The 20,679-nt window shown below is 34.9% G+C and overlaps 1 non-coding gene across 1 annotated transcript; it reads left to right on the top strand.

Moving 5' to 3' along the window:
• Window positions 1–902: 902 nt before the first annotated feature.
• Window positions 903–1,009, top strand: LOC131182563 (small nucleolar RNA R71). The gene has a single exon (XR_009150827.1). It is a non-coding gene; the product is annotated as a small nucleolar RNA R71 (small nucleolar RNA).
• Window positions 1,010–20,679: the final 19,670 nt, after the last annotated feature.

Raw genomic sequence — 20,679 nt, 5'->3', positions numbered from 1 at the left:
GGCCAACCTGCAGGGGAATGGAGAAAGAACATAATTATTAACCTTATTCAGTTTAGGTTTAGTATTTACCTCAACTTCAAGAACTTCAAACTCTTTTGCTCCTTACTTCTTTTTTTTTCATTGAATCATGTGGAGTCTGATTATCAACTTCTTTCCCACTCTGTAACACTATAGCACTCGAATTTTCTCTGGGATTCATGACTATTTGTGATGGAAGCTTTCTAAAACCTTGGGTTTCAAGTTTACTCACAGAAGAACCTGCCTGACCAATTTGCCTCTCTATGTTTTGAATGCTATTTCTGGTCTCCTGTTGAAACTATTATGTATTACTAGCCAAAGCCTTAACAATTTCATCAAGTGACATACCTTGATTTGAGGGAGGCGGAGGTGGTTGATTCACTTGTGGTCTTTGCTGCTGGTATCAGTTTTGTACTGATTAATTCCCATAACTCAAATTGGGATGATCTCGCCATCCTAGATTATAAGTATTAGAAAAGGGATCATACTTGCGTTGTGGTTATCCGTAATTTCCTACTGCATTAGCATGTTGCATTGATTCATCCTCTTATAATGCAGGACACATGTCAGTAGCATGACCTAAACCCGAACAAATTTCACATACCTTAACTATTTGCATGTTCTCTACAGCCAATTGCCTCACCAAAGAAGTTAAATCAGAAATCTGTTTCTTAAGGTTATATGTACTTACCTCATTAACCTTCTTAGGTGTGTGATCCATTCTCATTCCAAACTGCTGAGAGTTTGCTGTCATGTTAGCAATCAGCCTCCTTGCCTCTTTTGGTGTCTTGTCAACCAAAGCTCCTCCACTAGCAGCATCTATCATACTGTGGTCCATTGGTAGAAGTCCCTCATAGAAATACTGAATCAAAAGTTGCTCACTTATTTGATGATGGGGACAACTTGCACACAATTTCTTAAATCGCTCCCAATACTCATACAAACTCTCTCCATTGTACTATCGGATGCCACAAATTTCTTTTCTTATGTTGGCAGCACGGGAAGTAGGAAAATACTTCTCAAAAAATATCCACTTCATCTCATTCCATGAGTTGACAGATCCAAAAAGAAGGTAATACAACTAATCCTTAGCTGATTGGTTTCATGCTGGAACACATAACACGGGAAGGGAATGCTCGAAGCTTAATCTGATCCTCTGAAACTCCTTGAGGTTTCATGCTGGAACACATAACATGAAATTCCTTTATATGTTTATGTGGATCCTCACCTAAAAGACCATGAAACTTAAGCAACAAATGGATTAGTCCAAACTTTAACTCAAAAGCAATATTTAAAGCAGGGTATTGAATACACAAAGGCTGTTGGTTTAGATCAAGAGCAGCCAACTCTTTCAAAGTCCTAGCAGTCATGGTTTCATTTTTGGAATCTGAATGCGAATCTGAATCCGAACTTAATTCCCTTAGAGATTGGACTCCTTCAGATGTACTCGATGTAACACCCTCACTGTAGCAATTTCGCACATTCTACTGTTCCGATGACCGGTGTCGGTCTGGACAATTAGAACATCTGGAAAAATATTTAGAATAGAGTGGGGAGTTATAATTAACTCAAATAATAATAAGAAAAATTTAGAAAAAAATTTAGAAATAAAATACAACCAAGTTAAATGAGCATGTGCTCTAGCAATGGGTAACCCAGTGGGAAGTTGTGGTCCTCACAACTAGGAGTCCTAGACCCGGGAGAAAATTCATGAAATAATTTTTGGGACTCTAGAGAAGAGTCATTGAGGTTTCTATAGTATTAGAATGCTAAGAAAATGCTTAGAAAAAATTTTTAATCGGTACGGACAATTTTAGTCTGTTAAGCCAAACGAAGGGCATTTTGGTCATTTCGTCTGCAGAGATGATTTTTAGTCGACTTATCCAGTTAAGTAAATAATTATTATGATCTAAAATATGAATAAATATTGCTAAAAATTAAATTGAAAATGAGTAGAGAAGAAAAGAAAAAGAAAATGCCAATTATGACATCATATGATGTCATTAAAAACTTATCCACCAATCACCATTCAACAAGCTTACATAAAACAAATAAAAAGAGATAAAAGAGACCAAAACTTGATAAAAGCAATCTGCTCCTTTCTTCCTCAACCAGTCGCACCACTATGGAAGAGTTCTTCTTCCATTTTTCATGCTTCCAAGCTTGAATTCCCACCCTTTCTCACCATAAAAACCCTAAACACCCTTCACAAAAATTCATCCCCACATCACAAGGCAACTCTAGGCAGCCATAAGAAGTAAAAATTCTAAGGTTTCAACAAGCCAAGAGAGTGCTCAAAAAGATTAGTGCCTATACTCACTTCTATATCTTTTTAATCCTTGTTAGGAAGACAAATTAAATGAGAATTTGTTGTAAAAGTTAACAAAACAATTATATTGAAGTATGTATGAAAATTGGCAGCCATGGGAGAAGGATGAGATTTGTTGATTTGTATGACTTGAATTGTTTAGAAGTGGTTTGTGATGAGATAACTTGAGTTAGATGTTGAACTATGTGTGTTGGATGTGTTAGATGACATGAAAAGCATGAAATGGACACTTGGAAATTAGGGTTTATGAAAAAAATTAGAGTTTTGCTTATGAAATGGTATATTAACCTTGTAATGGTCAATTAGTGACTATTTGAATGTGTGTGAGGAGGAATTGAAATGAGTAAGGATAATGGAGTTGAGTTTAAGCATGCTGCCCTTGGTGACCTGCAGGATTAGTTGTGAGTCCAGTAGGTTTGGGCAACCATAAATGGAGTTGTATAGGTTCAATTGGTGTAAGGCTAATTGGACATGAAACTAGACACATAATGGCACAACTTTGGTGAAGAAACTCTGCCCAGAAAACCAAACCAAGTTGACCTAAAAATTACCCTAATCCGGGTGACTTGCATTCTACCTGTGCAAAATGACCAAATGAACAGTATTTATTCATTTGGTCATAACTTAGTGTAGAAAGGTCCAATTGATCTGGAATTTTATCAGTAGAAAGCTGAGACATAGTCCTACAACTTTCATGGAGAACACAAATCTAAATTCTGACCATAACCTAGTCAAATTGCCAACCAAACTTAGGTCACCAAATCTGGCATAATCAAATTGCCTAGAAATTCTGGGTACAGGTCAATACGGCCAGTTATGGTAAAATGACCTTAACTTGAGCTACAAAACTCCAAATGGAGTGATTCAAAAAAAGAAATGTATCTAGACACAATAAGGAACAACTTTCATGAAGACAATTTTGCCAAATTCCTATTGTACAAATGACCAATGGAATAGTAAACTTAGTGCTTGAAATATGAAAATTGTGAATAACTAACACTAAGCATTGAAATTGTATTGGCAACCAAGACCAACGACTTTAGAATGCAAAATGTGGTATCTTAGTGAATTTAGGTTTAATAAATTTATTATGTATAAAAAAGTTAACAATTTGAGTGGATGTAAGGTGAATAGTAATACAAAGACAAAGTGTAAGAACTAAATTGGTAGAGGAAATTAAGGCATGAAATTTGGAATCCATGAAATGTTCATGGATTACTTGGAATAGGAAATTGAGATTTATGCTCCCAACACCAGTGGAATTCATAATATATTAGCAAAACAACTTGAAGTATGAAATGTTCTTTGCATGAATGGATTGTTAAATGTATAAATGAGATAAAAGTGCCATTTGGGATTTAAGTTCCCATCAAGAGAGAAAGGAAAAATGTTTTGAATACAATGGTTCATGTGAACCATTGTTTAGAATTGTGATCATATAAATGATCAAATGAATGTATAAATTATAATTTAAATTTATCATGAAATAATGAAGTCATAAAACACAATATATTAATATTTAATGATATTATGTACCCTTGTATTGCCTGGACATGTATGTCAGATTGGATAGTTTGGCATGCCAATAGGGTATTATTTTAGCAGTACTGTAAAAGGTTTTGCGCCTGTATTTATGGCTTTATGCCTGTTTTCATGGCTTTATGTCCGTATTCATGGCTTTATGCTCGCACTCATGGCTTAATGCCCGATTATGTGATATCATGGCTTTTTAGCCATACTGACTGCATACGTAGTTGACGTTCTACGTCCCATGGTATGATGGCCCGAGGCACCACAGTGTTCAGTGCCAATGACTCGTTATCCAGTTTAGTCAGCATATCGTAGGTTACTTAGGTAGTCTAATTTATTAAAATAAGTTACGAATATTAGCAAATAAAAATGCTAGAAAGTAAATAAATGAGAAGAAGTTCTGAAATAAATTAGATTAGCTCCAAAAATTTATCCCTTAGAATGATCTGAAGTAAATTAAATTAGTTCTAAAAATTTTAAATATTACGAAATGATTGTAAACAACTTAGAAAGTATCAAGGAAGAGATAAAAAGACTAGTAGAAGAATTATAACTTAAATAATATTACAAATGTGACTTTCATAAGAATATAACTATAAGTATAAATTTTAGATTTATTTGTACACTATACAAATGATTATTATAAACTTATGAAAGAAGTGATTCTAGATAGCAACATAAATGACGAAAGTTATATTGTATGAAAAATTTCATATGAACCCAGTAAAATTCTTGAGTATAGAAAATATGCTCCAATTATTTTTACTTGTTATATTATTTCTTTGCTATATTATTGCACCACTAAGCAGTAATGCTTAGCGCGATGGATTTGTTTCCTTGCGCAGGTATTGAATTTAAAGTCCAGCGATTACTAAACAGAGATTTTAGAGTTCTGATCTGCAGGGTGTTCAAAGTTGTCACCTCCTCAGCAATGCATGTAGATAGGGCCCATATAGATTATATTATATATTTTGTGCACTATAATTAGTTATTATTTGTAATGTGAACTATAAATTGTATGTTGAAATATAGATTATGGAACTGTAATTAATTTGTAGATCATGTAAATTATGAATTTATGTAATCAGTCTATAAATCATGTAAATTAATGAAACTTGAGAATTTATATATATAAATTATGCATGAATGGAAATGCAAGGAAATGAATATGAAATTGAGATATATGAATGAGATGTGAATTATGAGATGGTTATGAGAATAATTGATGAGATTTTTATTGTAAAATATTATTGAAAATTTCAAGCAGGTGAATAGTGAAGTATACCAACTGATAATAAAATAGGGGAAACTCTACTGGTTTCTCCGTCTAAAAATAATTGATATTAAAATATAACGAGAATAAAATTTTCAAAGAAATAAAGTAAGATAAGTTAGGGTGCTCCGGCACTGAATGTAGCACACTTTGCTTAGCTACACTGTAGTCGGGTGAGGGGTGTTACATCTATTGGCATCAGAGCACGGTTTAGGCATTCCTAAGCATAGATAGATAGAAAGGAATAGTGTGCATAACATGCATTGCATTCATATGAGTTGAGGTGATACTAATGCAGATATGTTTTCTTGGTTATTTTAGGTTAAGGTATGGAATAAGAGAGTGAAGAGACAATGAGATAGGGAATGGAGATGAGAAGGAGACTGTATTTAAAATGAAAAAGAATGAGTACAGAACTGTTTGAGGATAGGATTGAGACTAAGGAGAAAGTGAAGTATGATAACACGGAAAGGTGAAGAAATAAGGAGATAGTAGCTCCTCGACTATTTACACTGGGTAAATTTCAAGGACGAAATTTTTGTTAGAGGGAAGAATTGTAACACCCTCACTGTAGCAATTCCACTCATTCTACTGTTCCGGTGACCCATGTCGGTCTGGACAACTAGAATATCTGGAAAAATATTTAGAATAGAGTGAGGAGTTATAATTAACTCAAATAATAATAAGAAAAATTTAGGAAAAATTTTAGAAATAAAATATAACTAAGTTAAATGAGCCGGTGCCCTAGCAATGGGTAACCCAGTGGGAAGCCCGCAACTTGGAGCCCTAGACCCTGGAGAAAATTCATGAAATAATTTTTGAAACTCCAAAGAAGAGTCATTGAGGTTTCTATGGCATTAGAATGCCAAGAAAATACTTAGAAAAAATTTTCAATTAGTACAGACAATTTTAGTCTGTTAAGCCAAACGGAGGGCATTTTGGTCATTTCGTCTGTAGAGATGATTTTTGGCCGACTTGTCTAGTTAAGTAAATAATTATTATGATCTAAAACATGAATAAATATTGCTAAAAATTAAATTGAAAATGAGTAGAGAAGAAAAGAAAAAGAAAATGAAAGAAAATGCCAATTATGACATCATATGATGTCATTAAAAACTTATCCACCAATCACCATTCAACAAACTTACATAAAACAAATAAAAAGAGATAAAAGAGACCAAAACTTGACAAAAGCAATCTGCTCCTTTCTTCCTCAACCAGCCGCACCACCATGGAAGAGTTCTTCTTCCATTTTTCAAGCTTCCAAGCTTGAATTCCCACCCTTTCTCAGCATAAAAACCCTAAACACCTTTCACAAAAATTCATCCCCACATCACAAGGCAACTCTAGGCAGCCATAAGAAGTAAAAATTCTAAGGTTTCAACAAGCCAAGAGAGTTTTCAAAAAGGTTAGTGCCTATACTCACTTCTATATCTTTTTAATCCTTGTTAGGAAGACAAATTAAATGAGAATTTGTTGTAAAAGTTAACAAAACAATTATATTGAAGTATGTATGAAAATTGGCAGCCATGGGAGAAGGATGAGATTTGTTGATTTGTATGACTTGAATTGTTTAGAAGTGGTTTGTGATGAGATAACTTGAGTTAGATGTTGAACTATGTATAAATTATGAATTTATGTAATCAGTCTATAAATCATGTAAATTAATGAAACTTGAGAATTTTTATATATAAATTGTGCATGAATGGAAATGCATGGAAATGAATATGAAATTGAGATATATGAATGAGATGTAAATTATGAGATGGTTATAAGAATAATTGATGAGAATTTTATTGTAAAATATTATTGAAAATTTCAAGCAAGTGAATAGTAAAGTATGCTAACTGATAATAAAATAGGGGAAACTCTGCGGGTTTCTCTGTCTAAAAATAATTGATATTAAAATATAACGAGAACAAAATTTTTAAAGAAATAAAGTAAGATAAGTTAGGGTACTCCGGCACTAAATGTAGCACACTTTGCTCGGCTACATTGTAGTCAAGTGAGGGGTGTTACACTCGGAATCTGCCTAGCTTGCTTAGCCAATTTTCTTAACTGTTTAGCTATTTTTTTTACTTCTGGATCAAAGAGCAAGTCACCAAATTGAGAAGTTCTTGTCATAAATAAAAAAAAATAAAAGTAAAAATAGAAAAATGCCTCAAAACCCTAGAAAACGATGAAATTTGGCCTTAAGAGGGTGGGGCAAAAAAAATCCTTTGGATTTATTGGTCTTGATCAGAACGTTTCCTTCAAAAAAAAAAAATCCTAATTCAACCAAAAATCTATCGATGAATAGTAACATCATAATTTTCACTGAAAACTTGAAAACATCAATACTTCACAAACATCATTAATAACAAAATATCCTAATACTAAAAACATGAAATCCAATAAACTTCAATATCTGGCAACGGCGCCAAAATTTCTTGATGGTTGTCAAATCCACCAAAAACTAACTGAAATTACAAGTAATGAAATATTTTCTGAATGATTGCAATAAGTAGTAATCCAGGTCAAACCCTAGAGACTGAGTTACTAAATTTCGTGCACTTTTGTAATAAAAAAAGAACAAAGGTTGGGGGGGAGGGGGTGTTGTAACACTAAATCAGAAGAAATTAAGTTCAGAAATGAAAGAACTAAATTTAGATATGAAACTCTCAATTTAAACAAACTCCAGTCCAAGGAAATTTGCATTCCAATGCATGACTCGATCATAGATAAAAGAAATACAATTATCTCTTATTGAATACTTAACGTAGATTTGCCAAACAGTGAGGTAAAACCCCTAACTTTCCTATACTTATTAATTCAAGCCCAACACTCTTATTGACTCTAATTATTAACTGAATTAGTATTAAGCAATCCTCATCAAATTAATAACTGCTTTAAGAACAGGAAGTAGTTAAGCTAAACAATGATTTATAAAAACATAAATCATTTAATTCACCCTATTGTTTTCTTAGGTTATCATCGAAAACTTGGATCATAATCAATAAAACCTAATTGCTACTCACATTCAATCTTACACAACAATTACTTATTATGAAGATAAACTAGCAATTGATCACATCAAATAATTAACTAATAGGCCTTTTTAGCAAATTATTCAATAGATCAAAAACAATGAAATTAAGAAATAATAAATATTCAAAAAGGCATAATTTAAATTAAGAACCTAGTTTCACAAATCATGTATAAGAACTAGAATCCCTTGAACTGAATTTAGAAACCTAGCCGCTTTGGATCTGGTCTATCCGGTTCAGCAGACACGAGTGGTAAGAGGCCCAAGGAGTCTCAGGGTCAGACTCAGGGTCAAGGTAAGAAGCAGAAATCCCAATTTGCCCCAAGGAGAGGAGGAGGACAGTCTAGTGCATTAGTGGGTAGTTCTCTGGGTGCAGCTACACGAGAATCAGCCCCACTACTTGCTTGTACACATTGTGGTAGGCCCCACAGAGGAGAGTGCAGATTATTAACGGGTGGATGTTTCAGATGTGGGTCTATGGATCATTTCTTGAAGGATTGTCCACAGAGGAATACTAGTGTTCACACTACTCCACCTTAGATGGAGAGGTCTACCCCAGCAGCACAGAGTGTAGCAGACCTGCGAGGCCTGATACAACTGATACATCACAGACGCTTACTGTAGAGACAGTTCAGAGGCAAAAGACTAGAGTAGCACCTCATGCTTATGCTATGAGAGCTCGAGATGAGCCAGAGCAAGCTGATGTCACTAGAGGTACCTTTTCTCTTTATGATATGTTAGTATGTGCATTGATTGATCTGGGTTCCACACATTCATATATGTGTATCACACCGCCAGTTGATAGAGGGGTACAGATAGAGGAGTTAGAGGAGGACATACAAGTCACAAACCCTTTAGGTCATAGTGTCGTGGTGAAAAAGGTCTACAAGTGTTTTCCTTTGAGGATACAGTGTTATGAGTTTCCAGCTAACTTGATTGAGCTACCATTCCATGAGTTCGATGTGATATTGGGTATGGATTGGCTATCACGTCATCAGGCGATGGTAGATTGTCGTCTAAAGAGGATGTCACTACAAATAGCAGATGGGGATGAGATTACAGTTGTGGGTGAAGGAACGGGTTGTCTTTCTACTATCATATCAGCCACCGCAGCTAGAAGAATTATAAGAAAGGGTTATGAGGCTTTCTTAGCACATGTGGTTGACACTAGAAAGACTAGCCCAAGCATGCAGGAGATCCCCACAATATGTGAATTTTTGAATATGTTTCTGAAAGAGTTATCGGGTTTACTACTTGATAGAGAAGTGGAGTTTGCCATAGAGGTTATACCGGGTATTGCACTGATGTCCATTGCTCCATATAGGATGGCACCTACTAAACTGAGAGAGTTGAAAGTTCAGTTACAGGAGCTACTAGATAAGGGTTTCATACGCCCTTGTGTGTTATCCTGGGGAGCACTAATGCTATTTGTGAAGACCTTCGGCTATGTAGAGACTACCGGCAGCTGAATTAGGTGACTGTGAAAAACAAATACCCTTTACCGAGGGTAGATGACCTGTTTGATCAGTTGAGGGGAGCTGGAGTATTCTCTAAGATAGATCTCAGATCAGGCTATCACCAGTTGAGAGTGCAGGAGACATATGTTCCTAAAACTGCTTTCAGGACCCGGTATGGACACTATGAGTTTCTAGTGATGCCATTTGGGCTGACAAATGCATCACCAGCTTTTATGGACCTAATGAACCGCATCTTTCATCCCTACTTGGATCGATTTGTTGTGGTCTTTATAGATGATATCTTGGTGTATTCTAAGAATCGGGAGGAGCATGATGAACACTTGAGAGTAGTACTACAGACACTGCAGGAAAAGCAGTTATATGCCAAGTTGTCCAAGTGTGACTTCTGGTTGGATGAGATATCCTTCTTTGGACACACTGTGTCAGCAGACGGGATCAGGGTAGATCTAAGGAAGATTGAAGCAATAGTTGAATGGAAGCCTCCCAGAAATGTATAGAGATCAGAAGCTTTTTGGGGTTAGCTGGATACTACAGGAGATTTGTGAAGGGATATTCCCTTATAGCAGCCCCACTGACTAAGTTACTGCATAAGAATGCAAAGTTTGAGTGGAATGATAAATGTGAAACCATCTTTGAGAAGCTGAAGGCTATGCTTACAGAAGCTCCAGTGTTGACACAACCAGAGTCAGAGAAAGACTATGTGATCTACAGTGATGCCTCTTACAATGGGTTTGGGTGTGTTCTAATATAGGAAGGGAAAGTAGTTGCCTATGCTTCTAGACAGCTAAAGCCACATGAAAAGAGCTACCCAACTCATGATCTAGAATTGGCAGTAATAATATTTACATTGAAGATATGGAGGCATTACCTATATGGTGAGAAATGCTACATCTGTACGAATCACAAGAGTCTAAAATATTTGCTAACCCAGAAGGAACTCAATCTGAGACAGAGGAGATGGATTGAATTCTTTAAGGATTATGATTGTATGATCGACTATAACCCGGGAAAGGCAAATGTAGTGGCTGATGCCCTAAGCAGGAAGTCCATGATGGCTTTGAGAGCATTGAGTGTTCGGTTGTCTTTAGCACAGGATGGGGAAATTTTGGCTGAGTTGCTTGTAAAGCCAAGCTTGCTACAGCAAATACACGAAGCACAGCTAAGGGATGAAAAGTTGCTAACTGTCATGGGCAAAACTCAAGAGGGGAAGGAGACTGACTATGAGTTGAAAGGAGATGGGTGCCTGTATTATAAAGATAGAATATGTGTACCAGGAGATGAGAAACTGAAGAAGAATATCTTGAAAGAGGTGCATAGTAGCTTCCATGCTATACACCCAGGAAGTACTAAGATGTACCAAGACCTGAAAACACATTATTGGTGGCCTGGAATGAAGAAAGAGATTGGTGATTTTGTGACTAGATGTACCAAGTACCAAGATGTTTGTGACTGGAAAGTAGTTGCCTATGCTTCTAGACAGCTAAAGCCACATGAAAAGAGCTACCCAACTCATGATCTAGAATTGGCAGTAATAATATTTACATTGAAGATATGGAGGCATTACCTATATGGTGAGAAATGCTACATCTGTATGAATCACAAGAGTCTAAAATATTTGCTAACCCAGAAGGAACTCAATTTGAGACAGAGGAGATGGATTGAATTCTTTAAGGATTATGATTGTATGATCGACTATAACCCGGGAAAGGCAAATGTAGTGGCTGATGCCCTAAGCAGGAAGTCCATGATGGCTTTGAGAGCATTGAGTGCTCGGTTGTCTTTAGCACAGGATGGGGAAATTTTGGCTGAGTTGCTTGTAAAGCCAAGCTTGCTACAGCAAATACACGAAGCACAGCTAAGGGATGAAAAGTTGCTAACTGTCATGGGCAAAACTCAAGAGGGGAAGGAGACTGACTATGAGTTGAAAGGAGATGGGTGCCTGTATTATAAAGATAGAATATGTGTACCAGGAGATGAGAAACTGAAGAAGAATATCTTGAAAGAGGTGCATAGTAGCTTCCATGCTATACACCCAGGAAGTACCAAGATGTACCAAGACCTGAAAACACATTATTGGTGGGCTGGAATGAAGAAAGAGATTGGTGATTTTGTGACTAGATGTTTGACATGCCAGCAGGTTAAGGCTAAGCATCAGGTTCCATCAGGGTTGTTGCAACCTATATCTATACCAGAGTGGAAATGGGACCGCATCACCATGGGTTTTGTCACTGGGCTACCATTGACACAGAGGAAGCATGATACTATATGGGAGATTGTGGATAGATTGACCAAGTCAGCTCACTTCCTACCAGTTAGAGTCGACTACTCACTGGAGAAGTTAGCAGAGATTTACGTAGATGAGATAGTTCGGCTACATGGAGTGCCAACATTAATCATATCTGACTGAGACTCTAGATTTACTTTGAGGTTTTGGAAGAGGCTATAGGAGTCTTAGGCACTCAACTGCACTTTAATACGGCTTTTCATCCATAGACGGATGAACAGTCAGAAAGGGTGATTCAGGTAACCCTTAGAACTTAATGAATTACTATAATTGTTAAAGGAATGATAATAATAGCCTAACACTAATGACATGAATAATATGATATGTTAGGTATTGAAGGATATGTTAAGAAGCTGTATCATTGATTTTAAAGGAAGTTGGGAGAAGTATCTTCCTTTGGTAGAGTTTACTTACAACAACAGCTACTAAGCTAGCATAAAAATGGCTCCATATGAAGCATTGTATGAGAAGAGATGCAGGACTCCCTTATGTTGGACGAAAATGAGTGAAGAAAAAGTAGTGGGCCAGATTTGGTGAGACAGACTGAGGAAAAAGTAAAACTCATCAGAGAAAGTCACCTCAGATAGATAGAAGTCATATGCCGACCTGAGCAGAAAGGATATAGAGTATGAGGTTGGCAATAAGGTGTTTCTCAAGGTATCACCTTGGAAGAAACTGCTGAGGTTTGGTAAGAAGGGTAAGTTAAGCCCTAGGTTTATTGGTGTAACCCCATCATTGTAGCAATTCCGTACATTCTACTGTTCTGGTGACCGATGTCGGTCCGAACAGCTAGAACGTCTAAAAAATATTTAGACTAGAGTGAGGAGTCATAAATAACTCAAATAATATTAAGAAAAATTTAGAAAAAATTTTAGAAATAAAATACAACAAAGTTAAACGAGCCGGTGCCCTAGCAATAGGTAACCTAGTGGAAAGTTGCGGTTTTCGCAGCTAGAAGCTCTAAACCCAGGGGAAAAATTCATGAAATAATTTTTGAGACTCCAGAGAAGAGTCATTGAGGTTTCTATAGTATTAGAATGCTAAGGAAAGGCTTAGAAAAATTTTTTGATCGTTACAGACGATTTTGGCTCAATAAGCCAAATGGAGGGCATTTTGGTCATTTCGTCTTCAGAGATATTTTTGGCCGATTTGTCCAATTAATTAAATAATTATTATGACCTAAAATGTGAATAAATATTGTTAAAAATTGAATTGAAAATGAGTAGAAAAGAAAAAAAAATAAAAAAATGAGACTTTTGACATCACATGATGTCATTAAACCACTTCCACCCAATACCCTTGCAACACACACTTTGAAACTAATAAAAAGGAGATAAATGAGACAAATTGACAAACAAATTTGCATCTTCACCATGGGCAGCCGGAACAAGAGAAAGAGAGAGAGAAGAGAGAAACCTCTATTGGAGCACACTTCAAGCTTGTGTTCTACCCCCAAAACCACCTTAAAACCCTAGCTTCCCTTCACAAAAACTCATCCTGACACGTAGAGCTAGCTTTGGATAGCAAAAAGAAAGGAAGAAAGTAAAGTTTTGAAGTCTTAGAAGTGACTCCATTCAAGGTTAGTGCCTCACTTTTGCTTCTTTTCATTTTCATTTGTTGAAACTAAGTTGAATGAAGGTGAAATTCATGAAAAATGATATAAATGATGCATGAATGAAGAATTGGATTTTTGGCCAGTTTTATGGGAATGTTAGTTTGATATTTTTGATGGATTTGAAAGGCTTAGAAATGGAGATTGATGTGTAAACATAAATTAGAAATTGATTAGTTTGCTTAATTTGATAAGTGTTGGTTAACCTAGAATTGAGAGTTAGGGTTTGGGCAACAAATTTAGGATTTTGCTCATGTATTGGTGAAAGGAAATTTTAGTGGTCAATTAGTGATCATTTGGTTGTGTTTGAGTAGGAATTGAAGTGATTTGTTCCATGATAATTGAAGTTAGTTATGCTGCCCTTGAGTGCCTTGTAGGTCTAGATGTGAGTCCAGCATGTTTGGGAAGCTATAACTGGGGTTGTGTAGGTTTAATTGGTGCAAGGCCAATTGGAAATGAAATTAGACACATAATGGCATCACTTTGATGAAGGAATCCTGTCCAGAAAGAAAACTTAGGATGCCCTAAAAATTAACCAAATCTGGGTAACTTACATTCTGCCTAGGCAAAATGACCAAATGAATAGTATTCATTCATTTGGTCATAACTCAGTGTAAAAAGGTCTAATTGACCTGAATTTTTACCAGTAGAAAGATGATACATAGCCTTACAACTTTTATGAAGAAAACAAACCCAAATTTTGACCATAACATGTTCAAAAATTGACCTGTAGTCAATGTACAAAAACTACAGAATTAATTCTGCCCAGAAATTCTAGAAAAATTGTAATTCGGCCAGTTATGGTATTTAGGCCATAACTTGAGCTACAAAACTCCAAATGGAGTGATTCAAAAAAAGAAATGTAACTAGACACAATAAGGAACAACTTTGATGAAGAACACTTAGCCAAATTCTCACTGTAGAATGGCCTAATAGAACAGTGAACTCTAGCACCCAAAACTGAAAATTTGATTTATTCTCCATTAGTTAGAAGCAATGATTGGCAACTAATGCCAACACTTTTGGGAACCAAAATGTGGTAAATCTATGTGATTAAAACTCATGTAACTATTATATATGAGAAAGTCAATGTTTTGACTTAAATAACCAAATGAATAGTAACCTTATATGTTAAGTATAAATATTCAAGAAATAACTTTGTAATATGCCCTAGTAGGCCTAATGTGATTGGTTTGGATAGGTTGGCATGCCAATAAGGTTCTGATAGCAGTACTGCGTATGATGTATGGCTCCATGCCATTCTGTGATATGATAGCCTATGGCTATATTGATGATGATGTTATACTTGGCTTTATGCCTTATTGCTTTTATGGCTTATTAGCCATTCTGTCTGCACACCGGAAGACACATTGTGACCGATGGTGTGATGACCCGAGGTACCTGGTACCCAGTGCTAGTTTACCTGTTTATCCAGTCCGGTCAATTTGTTTAGGTTACTTGGACATGAAAAAGTATAAATGTAATTGAATTGATTATTAAAGAAAGTAAGGAAATTAATTATCAAGATAAAGAACAAGAATGATAACAATGAAAAGAGGCTAAAAAATTATCAAGAAAACGATCAATAAAATGCTAGAAAGAGTTAATATCATAAAATGTAATTAGCCTTTGACTAAACAATAAGTTAGTAATTATTCATTTCTTATAAGAACAATAACTGGAAAATTTTTACTTTTATTTGCATATTATATTTTCTTGTATTATTGGCACCACTAAGCTTTATGCTTAGTATGTTGCTTTTGCAACGCGTAGGTACTGAAGATTTGGATAAAGAGCCTAGCAGACCATAAATTGGGTGAGACTTGTATACAGATCTACATAGTATCCGTGTCATCTCATAGACTACAGTGCATTGGTAGAACACTAGGTGCCATTTTGGTATTTTGGTACTATTTGTATTTTGTAATTAAACTTTTATTTTCTCATGTATAAATTAAAACTCATGTAATATATTTTAGTATTAATGCAAATATTTATAATTTGTTTTTATAAATGAAATTTTTAGTATTTATTGATGATTTGAACATGATTATCATGTGAAATGAATGAATGTCAAATAGAAGAAGTTGTGAGAAATGATTGAGAGTATTGAGATTATGTTGATACAAATTGTCACGCCCTACCCCTCTGTAAGGCATAACATGATCCCCTAGTATACCTAATGAATTACCAACTTTGTCTACTGATAATCCATTAAATACACTGATTTTAAACCTTTTCTTACTTCTTTTTACAGTGGTAAGCACTATTTATAGGTGTTAAAAATTTTTTTAATTGAAGTGAAACCAGATAACACATTTGAAGTATTAATAATTTCTGTAAAAATTTTAGCAGAGTGCCATCTGTAGTTTGAATAAAACGTTCTTCAAAAACCTATAAAAAGTACATCCAATATTTTTCTCGATCTCAAACTCCAATAACAGTTCAACACAATAATTTCCTCCACAATTGTCAACACAATTCAACAATCAATTTTTCAGTGTTTCCAAAAGATGAGATAAAAGAAACATGTCACAATATTTTTACAAGCCAAAATAATTTACAATTTTAGTTTACAACTACTCAAGACCAAGTACAATATATACATACAGTGCAAATACATTACAACAAAAACTACAAAATATGGTATACTCAATATACCCAGTGAATTCTCAAAATGTAGCACAAGCAGCCTACTTTGCTGCTCTGTCCGTCTGTCTACCTGTGACAGCAATGACAAAGCTATCGCTGAGTAAAATTTACTCAGTAGTACACATTAACAATTTAAAATGCGGTATATAAAGCTTTTATTGACAATTTACAATTCAAATAATTCACAATTTCATGTCACAATTTTCAAAGCTCATATAACACAAATTTGATCAAACAATTGAATAATACAGTGTTGCCAATCAATAACACAACTTAGGTCATGACATAAATTTTCCGAACATGCCATATTGTATACCACGACAAGGCATAATCATCCCACTAATTGAAATCAATGAGGGAGGTAGCTAGCTAAATAATGAGTACTTATTCACACTCACCTCAGACTGGCAAGTCAAAGAGGTAGGAATATAATCACACTCACCTCATAAATGGAGGAGGAATATAGTAATATTGTCATGCCAAGTGTGAATCAAAAAAATTTTAAATCACAATATTTAAATACTTCATACAAAACAACAAATCATATTTTATCTCAAAATTTCTATTTGCAAAGTAGGCAACACAATAATTTCCAATTAAGATTCCCAAAGCCAAAATAATAAAAAATTATTCATAACTCATTTCTCCAAATAAATTTTTTGGTAAAAGTAGTGAATATAAAAAGTATTGTGCACAAACCTTTGATAAATGCCTCTTGGCCCTGACTTAGTGTTCCTTAAGCTTTTCAATATCCTTTTCAACTGAAACACACAATTTAAAGTGCTTCAGTACTCAATAAATTTGTTTCTAACAATAAAATCCAATATTTAAATTTTCTTGGTACCATTCCCTTCAATTCATTTTATTAGTCAACCTATAATGTTGACCCTTGATGCACTCTAAGTGAGTCAATTCTAATGTTACCAATATGTCACATTTAATAGCCCTTTAGTGTTGGTATATGTTACCAATTTCATTTCCAAGTGTATTGCATTTTATTGCAATTTACCGAATTTCAGTGTACTATTTTGACTTAGCCAGATAACCTAGTTCCCTCGATTTTCAGGTTTCGGTCCAAACTACAAACTTGTAGGTCTATGTCTTATTGCACGTGGGGCAAAATTTCAGGTCATTCTGAGTTGTGTAAACCAAGATATAGTCAATTTACCAATGCTGGACAGAATGCACTAAAATGGTAAGCTTAGGTCATTTTTAAGTCATTTTCATTTCGGCTAGTTTTGGTACCTGAAATTGTGCAAGCTATTTGGCTTAGTTCTGGCCATTTTTGGGCTTTGGTGTCTTCATAAGAATTGTAGATCTATGTCTAAACTATTAATGGTAAAAATTTTAGGTCCTGTTTTGAGTAAGTTATGGTCAAAACACTAACTACTACTTAAATGGTAAATTTTCAGGCTTTCAAGTCACTAATCCGGATTTGGTCAGTTTTCAAGTTACCTTCTAGGCAGAATTTAGGTAAGCTTCCTTCATAAAAGTTGGTGCATTTTGTGCCTAGTTTCACCTCCAATTAGTCTCATACCAATTGAAGTCACACACTTAAGGTTCTAAGCTAAAACATACACTACCCTGCTACACATTCTTCATCACATACCAATTACACATTCTATACTTACTAAGCTAACCCTTTCATGCCAATTCTAGTTTGTACCATACCATTAACATACTTAATAACACATTTTGGTCATTTTGGATAGCTTGTAACCATTCTTAATATACACACTATAACACAGAATTTTTTCAAAGTCCATTTACACAATTTAACCACATGAACATACCCCATTTACATATCCAATTCCAAACTATTATACACATATACATGCTGTGACACCCCTTACCCGTCTATAGTGTAGCCGAGCAAGATATGCCACTCAGTGTGCCGGAGCACCAATTCATATTTCCATTACAATTTATCCCTTTTAATTCATTTATTTACAATTTTTGATAAATCTGAATTTTTCTGCAATTTTTATAGAAAATCCGGCATAGTGCAGGCTATAAATTGGAAAAACAGTTCTTCTGAACCTGTTTAAAAGACACTTCCAATATAATTTCCAAATCCAAAACTCCATTATACACACATTTCAACTCAATCTCAAAATCTCAATACTATTTTTAGAATTTTTCACATCATCACTTGAAGCATATTCATAAATATTTCTCAACATTTCATTTTTCAACATAATATATAGAAAATTTCAATAACATGAAATTTCATATCTTTACATTATCACGTAAGTTCAAGAGTTTGTAATTACAATCAAAACTAATACAAAATGCAAAATACAAAATGCCATCCAAAGTCCTAATGTCCTACCAAGTGCACTGCAAATGTGAGGTGACTCTGGACTCAGTATGCAGCTCTAAAAGTTCACCCGGTCTGATGTCTGCTGGGCTCCCCAGCTATGTCTCCAGTAACTGTGCGTGGCAAAAGTGATGAGCTAAGCAATTCTGCTTAGTGGTGACAATATAAAACAAAATAACTAAAATAAAGTAAGTATGCAGAATTTATGTTTACATTTTTGGTAGACTTAATTTTTGATATTTATTGTAGTATTATTCGATTAAAATTTGATAAAATTTATTATCATTGCCCGAGTAATCCATACTGGTCGACTGGACTGGATAAATGGGTAAACTAGTACTGGGTACTAAGTACCTTGGACCATCACACCATCGGTCACATTGTGTTTCCCGGTGTGCAACAGAACAGCTAACAAGCTGTAATAATTATCAGGGATGAAATCCAAGTATAATATCTCAATCAACATAGCCAAAGGCTATTTTATTACAAAATGGCATGTGAGGCCATAAAACTCAGAATGGCATGAAGCCATATGCAGTACTACTAATAGAACCCTATTGGCATGCCAATCTATCCAAACCAATCTTGCTAGGTATACTAGGGCATATTACACTTTTAAGTTTCATAATTCTTGAAATTCAAGTTTTGGTGTTACTATTTAATTCATTAGTCAACTAAATGTTGACTTTTACATGGACAATAGGTACATTGGTTTTAATACTCCCAACATACCACATTTTGCATTCTAAAATTGTTTGGTATTGGTTGCCAATACCATTTCTAAGCTTAATGTTAATTGTTCAAAATTTTCAATTTTCAAGCTTTGTGTTTACTGTTCCATTCGTTATTTTTGCAGTGGGAATTTGGCAAAATGATCAACATGAAAGTTGTTTCTTATTTTGTCTAGTTACATTTCCTTTTTTGAATCACTCCATTTGGAGTTTTGTAGCTCAAGTTATGGCCCAAAAACCACAATTGGCTGGATTATAATTTTTCCAGAATTTCTGGACTGACCAAATCTACAGTAATTGGAGCAGTGATTGCAGATCACTTTTTGAATATGTTATGGTCATAATTTGGGTTAGGTTTCTTCATGAAAGTTGTATGTCTATATCTCAGCTTGTTGCTGGTAAAATTTCAGGTCAATTGGACCTTTCTACACTGAGTTATGAACAAATGACTAAATACTGTTCATTTAGTCATTTTGCCCAGGGAGAATGCAGGTCACCCGGATTAGGGTTATTTTTTGGTCAACTTAGTTTGGTTTTCTGGGCATGGTTTCTTCACCAAAGTTGTGCCATTATGTGTCTAGTTTCATATCCAATTGGCCTTGAACCAATTGAACCTCTACAACTCTAGTTATTGCTGCCCAAACTTGCTGGACTCATGCCCAGTCCTGCAGGTCACCAAGGGTAGTCACACCAAACTCAATTCCCACTACACAACCTACTTCATTTTTGATTCAAACAAAACCAAATGGTCACTAATTGACCATTAAAACCTACTTTCATCATCACATGATCAAGGTCTCATTTTCACCCCAAACCCTAACTCAACTATCACAAACCATACATTATAATTTGCATTTCATCACTCCACTTAAGGGATTCATATTAAGGGCAGCCATAGTACCATATTAGCTCCATAAAAGTCATCACAATCTTACCCCAACCAAGGCTACAGAAAATATGGGAGGGGCATACACATGGTATTTGATAAATTTCTTTGTAATTTGCACTCATTCATAGTCCTTTTACATGAATTTAAAGAGAAAATCAAGGTTAGGTCACAAACCTCTAATGGAGTGAAATTTCCAACTTGCTAGGGTTCTTCTTTTTCTTTTCTTTTTTCTCCCAAAAGACTCACCAAGATGTAAGAATAATTTTTTGTGTTGGGAATATAGGGTTTAGTTGGGTAAAAGCCATGAAAATCAAGCTTTAAAAAGCTTGAAAATGGTGGTTATGGAGGGAGAGCGTGACGGCAAGGAAGAAGGTTGAGAGTGTTCTGATTTTTTTCTTCATTTTTCTACCCATTTAGTCTTTTTTAAATAAACTTATGCCATGTGTCAACATTGGATTGGTTGGGAGAATTTTAATGACATCATTATGATTCCATAATTCTAATTTCTTTCATTTCTATCCTTTTCTTGTCTATTTAA

The sequence above is a fragment of the Hevea brasiliensis genome, chromosome 8, assembly GCF_030052815.1.
Source record: "Hevea brasiliensis isolate MT/VB/25A 57/8 chromosome 8, ASM3005281v1, whole genome shotgun sequence".
Taxonomy (NCBI): Eukaryota; Viridiplantae; Streptophyta; class Magnoliopsida; order Malpighiales; family Euphorbiaceae; genus Hevea; species Hevea brasiliensis.
Note: the sequence above shows the minus strand (reverse complement) of the source record. Positions and strands in the feature narration are given on the sequence as shown.